This window comes from Zea mays, chromosome 8 (genome assembly GCF_902167145.1).
Source record: "Zea mays cultivar B73 chromosome 8, Zm-B73-REFERENCE-NAM-5.0, whole genome shotgun sequence".
In the NCBI taxonomy this organism is placed as follows: Eukaryota; Viridiplantae; Streptophyta; class Magnoliopsida; order Poales; family Poaceae; genus Zea; species Zea mays.
In genome coordinates, this window is record NC_050103.1 from 97,039,468 (window position 1) to 97,045,470 (window position 6,003).

Consider the following 6,003-nt stretch of genomic DNA (forward strand, 5'->3'; position numbering starts at 1 on the left):
AGGGTAAGAAAGTTTATGGTGAGAAAAAAAATTCCGTGTTGAGTGGCAATGCAGCTGAAGCTCGAGTTTGACTTCTCTCCTTCCTTGACGAGGTTGATCTTTTCTTCTCTAGTCTTGGTCTTATTGAGTCGGGGTCAGTGTATATCATCGAAGTTGGGGAAATATGGTTAAGATAGTTATGGGTGAGATGGACTACATGGTGTAGATCAAACCTTGTTTGATGTTAGGTGGGAGTAGATAGGTTATACAATTCATCATGACTCTATTGGTTGAGTTATATATTCTGCTCGTGGTTGTTATTCTAGAGTGGGATAAATATGCTAATTAGGGTAAGGTGAATCCATAAGGATAAGGTAGAATCTTTTGAGGTCAGTTAGATCTATTAGGGTGACATAAGATCTTTTCAAGATAAGGTGAGTATCTTTTAAGATAAGATTGATCTATGAATGTGGGATAGACTTTTTCAAGATAAGATGGATTTTGCTAGGCTAGATTCTTTGATGAGGGATAACCTAGTTTATTTGGATATTTTTATAACAGTTTTTTTTTATATGTATATGTAGATGTGATTGTGGACATTACTCCACAACTAATCACACTCAATCAAAGATCCAAATCAAACAAGTATCATAAGAACAAACATTCAAGCATACAAATACCTATAAAAATAGTTTTGTTTTTGTTCCTAAGAGTAGGTCTCCTATTCCTAAAGTCACTTTAGGCACAGGATTTCAAAGTGTGAAATCCACATTTGTCTTTAGAATGAAAAGGTAAGAATAATCAGAGTAAAGCGGAAATAGATGAGAAAAGATTAAGAAAAGTTTAGAAAAGAATCAGAGTAGCAAAGGTAAGTAAATATTGGTTGTCCAGTTCTATCTAGGTTTCGTCCTACAGTCAACATTCCTCTGATACCACTTCTGTAACACCCGGGTTTTAGGGGTCAAAAACCCGGGCGCGAACATAAACACCAGGTGTGCTGGGACCAAGTCTCACACATATGATGCATAGTGGCACAGGATCGAATGACACATCTTTACTACATAACAGGAGTTCTATACAAAATAATTAAATAATTACATCATATGAGGAAACGATCCAGCAACCCAAAGTTGACTGGGAGACGACGGCCTAGACCTCTCACGAACGCATCACAGCATCCTCCATGCGCCTCATCCTGCGGTACCTGTTCTTGACCTGTGGGGGGGTGTGAGACAGCAAGAGTGAGCTCACATACGTTCATCGCTCAACAAGTTGTGGGGAATAATGTGAATGAACTCGCCAAAGGTGGGAGCTCATGTGAAGTGTAAGGCTTACCAAAGAGGATGGTTGAAGCTGAGCATTGCTTTTAAAGTTGGTCATAATTTTATTAGCAATTACTAAGTATAAGTAAATACCAGCCCAATTAAGTAGTAGAACAAAAGTAACAACCTCACCTGCGATGCAATGCATATGACAAATTGAGTTTAAGTTCCATAATTTAATCATGTGAGGGTCCGAGCTGCTCATGACCGTGAGCACGGCTAGTATACCAGTTTTACACTCTGCAGAGGTTGCGCATCTTTACCCACAAGTCATGTTACCCATCTGCCAAGGGATCGCGACTTCCCATACACCTCTACCGAGGAGGCGAGGCAGGGTAACACTACGAGGCCTTTACAAAGTTCCACTAGCTTCAGAAAACCCGCTACAGTTTATAGGAAGCTCCAATGCAGGAATTCCCTTGCAGGACCGCCATCGCAGCAAAATCCTCCCGAGGGCCTCCCTACACTGACCACTCCTCTACTGCCCTTGCCCCTTTCGGGTAAGGTAGTCCTCCACTAGCTTTCCTAATTAATCAGCCAAGGGCGTCCCATTATACCCTTGTGGTAGCACTGTTTTCCCGGGTGGTCGCTCCATGTTCCAATTAACATAATGATCTTATCATGAACAATAATAATAAAAAGACAATAAAAGTGTGATCATGAATAATGTATCTTCATACCCAAAACCACATAAAGCACTAGCAAGTACTACCCAAAAAGTTCAGTGGTAAACAAGGTATAAAGATAGACAAACTAGGGTAACCTATTGGGTCCCATCAATATTAACCTATGCAGATCATTATGATTAATTAGAACATGAGTGGGTAAAAGAAGTGATCAAGGGCACAACTTGCCTGGCACTTGAGATTCCAGGTACCAACTTGCTTTTCAGATGACACGTGTCCTCGCGCTAGTCGTAGCAATACAAACAAACATGGTATAGATAAAATTAACATCACACCAAACATAAGAATACACTGCGTAAAAATAATCTACGCGAAGCTACGAGACTAACGCAACTTGAACGGATCAAATCGGAGTTAAAACGGAGGAGATACGAATTTCCTAAGGTTTTATGTGCTTGGCATCAGATTAATTAAGAAATAAATTTTAATGTGACTTTCATGTCAAAGCAGAGACACTATGTGATAAACAATAATATTATAGAATTATAGGAATTGGAATTAACTAATTTGGACATCATATGAAATTTCTATGATTTAAACACATTCTAGCATTTATTTTTGCATTAAATATCATTTTCTAATTCCATTTATCTGAGATCTTAGCTTCCTGGACTGGGCACACTAATACAGAGAAGTGCAGGGGTCCCGGGGTAAAATTACCTAGACTCAGAAAACAGCCACAAGGGACTGTGGGTTCTAAATCCTAAAAACATAAGGTTTCTTTCGTAAAGTGTACCCGCGAAGGGGTATCGAGGGTGCTCAGCCGTCCGATCTAATGTGAGCGACCCAGATTAAATCCCGAGTCAATCGAACGAAATGCAGTGCGGACCTTCGGATTAAGATCTAACGGTGTAGATGTTTATGTATCCCGATCTAATCGCCACCACTGGATCTACGGCCTACGGTCGAGATCAGACTGCTGAAGCGGTATGGCCCGACCCAATCGCACCGGTCCGTCGTCTATCCCACGGTTCTCAACCCTTCTCAGCACTACCCGCTCCTGGCCGTTTATTCTAAGATCCACGACAGCAATATCTTCTTCCTCCCTAAGCTTGCACCATGGTCGTATACCGGTAAGGTCCGGCGAACGACGATCGAGCGGGTTCTAGCCTACCGGTTGGAGCACGACTAGAACCTACGCAACCCAGGAACGACGGCGAACACAAGGCCATAACCTTACCGGCGTTAGTAGCGTAGGCCGAGCCGCCCATGGAATGGTCAGCGCGATGGAGCGCCCTGGCGGTGCGTCACTCCCGACACAATGACGCCCAGATGCCTTCCTAAGAAATGGAGCCGCCGTGGAGCGCCCTTGCCAGACTTCCGCCCATGACGTTCAGCGACCCGCCCGCGCGCGTTCTGGACGAAGCCGGACATGGGCAGCGGCACCGCGGTTCCGCCGGCGGTGCTTCAGCCTGAGGTGGTGCGCGTCCAGGCAGTGCCCGACCAGCGCCACAAGAAGTGCGTGCGTGGACAGCGCCAGGCCGGCCAGTGTATCCCGCCATCTAATCTCCTGGCGGCGGTGCTGCCCCCGTTCTCTCTCTCGTCTCATCTCTCTCTCTGTGCTCAGCGATACGGATCACGGCGGCTACTAACCCTCTCGGCAAACACACGATGGCGGCGCCCAGGGTTCTTATACCCAGGATGGGAGGAGTCCGAGGCGGTGTAACGGATCATGAGCGAGAATCCCGGACGTACTCGGTACTCCCCTAGCTGCGAGAGATACCCGGCCGAAGTCTACGAGAGATACCGGCCGACGCGCACTAGACGCGGGAAGGAGACGAGCCCAGCATGCCACCAGCCGATCCCGTGAGCAGGTTGGTGACCGGCCATTGGGCCCATCACGCGAGCCAGAGAGGCCAGGTAATGCGTGATCACGTGAGAAGAAGAAAAAAAACTAGATGATGTTACTCATGCATTAGTGTGACATAGGTAGTACCTTTTTTTATTGTTTTCTCTTTGGCAACAAAGTAAATGGAAAATGAGAACGTGTTAGAAGGGGACGTGGGCTGGCACAATGAATTCGGTCCAGATAAAGGCTTTCCTTTTTTTTATGTTTTCTATTTTCAAATCCTAGTTTTCAAACCAAGCTTCAAATTCAACCAAAGTTTAAATACCAAACTTCTAAATGCACCAGCAGAATTTCAGCATGAGATGCAAGTTATATTTGTAGGGAGTATTTTATTGTTATTTAGAAATATATATTTCAAATGTGAAGTAAACATATTGTTGAGAAATACCATTTTGGATGTAAGTTTAAAGGTTCTCCCATAATTCAACATTTTTTTTTATTATTTATTAAAATTAAAGGGATATGTTTTATGAAGGATGAAAAACATTTATGGAACTTATTTTATCTCAAATTATTCGGACATTGTTTTATAACTTCACAAAATAAGATTTTGGGTATTACACCCACCTCCGGTAAACTCAAACGACCACCTTCGTCAAGGGAACTCTGCAAACACCTTCTTCATGTCGCCGAAGAAGACATCAGCGCTAGGGTCTGTTCTTGCTCCCTTGGACACCAATTGTCACACCTGGTTTTAAGGGCAAAACCGAATGTATAGCATATGTGTGCCACGATCTATTTCCACACATATGTTGACGTCACAAGTGGAATATATCAAAAGAACAATGCATAAAAGCATAAATAAAGATTATATTAACATTTTACACTTTGAGCAGACATAATGTCTTAATCATTATTACTCATCAAAGTACAACAGAACATGAGCATCCTTCCACAGGAAGATGACCGGGGGTATCACTAGACTAGCATCCATCGAGTTCACCATCATAATCTCCATCTGCAAACTTCTGATCAAAATTAAGCAAGGGGTGAGCTCACTTATGGTGGAGGCTCAGCAAGTGCGGTGAAAATGCAAGGTTACCAAGGTAAGGCTAAAGTTTAATGCGGTTAGCATTTTAGTTGGTCAACATTTTATTATCAACACCTGATTACTAAGATATAAGTGAATACCAAACCCATTTAATCATAAGAAATAATCACCAGCATAAGCTCAGAACCACTTGAACCAAAATATCATCAACATGAAACTCAACCTCTTGAGCGAACCACTTAAGCATACCCCTCAAACAAAACCGATCACAATTTATTACCATCTTCAAGTTCAATTATCATGTGAGGGTCCAGGCTGCTCATAACAGTGAGCACGCCTAATATATCAGTTTTACACTCTGTCGAGGTGGTATAACTTTACCCACAAGCTGTGTATCCCCTCTAGCCTAGGTTGGCCAAACCCATAAACACTTCTGAGTTGAATGGCTAGGGATCCACTATGATGCTTTCACATAATACACTTAATACAATGTAACCCACTAAGGTTTGCAAGTTGGAGTGGAGGCCCTCTAGGCGAGGTAGCTTAGCCAAGACTACGTCCCCATGTTAACGTGAGCTGCCACCATCAACCGCTCCCCCTCTTGCCCATATTTCAGGTAAGGTTGCTAGGCACTAAGCATATAAAGCTAATTACCAAAGCCAGAGCCATGATAGCACTCGTGGTTGCACCGTTTTCCTAGGTGGTCACTCCATGTTCTAGTTATCACAATATGATCTTTCTTAATCATCAGATTAACAACAATAATGTAAACTTACCATTTGGAACATTAATATCATCAGTAGGAGTACCATCATAAAGTTAAAGTTGTAGCAATAGCATAGCTACTTGATTAGACCATAATCCCAGGTTAAACAAGGAATAAGGTTGGAAAGGTTAGGGGTATCTAAATAGGTAACCCATCAAATTATGCATAGATTATATAAACTTAGTAATCATGTGTTGATTAGGATCAAACAGAATATGCAGAGGGAGAAGTCCACTTGCCTTGCTGATAGAAAACCTGAGTCTCATCCACATAATAGACCTTGATTTTCAACTACTTGATCAATCTCTAAACATCACACAAACAAAAAAGAAGAAACAAACACCACTCAATAACATACAACATTCATCATTGACAAAGTTAAAATAGAGCATAATGAAAACAACATTTGC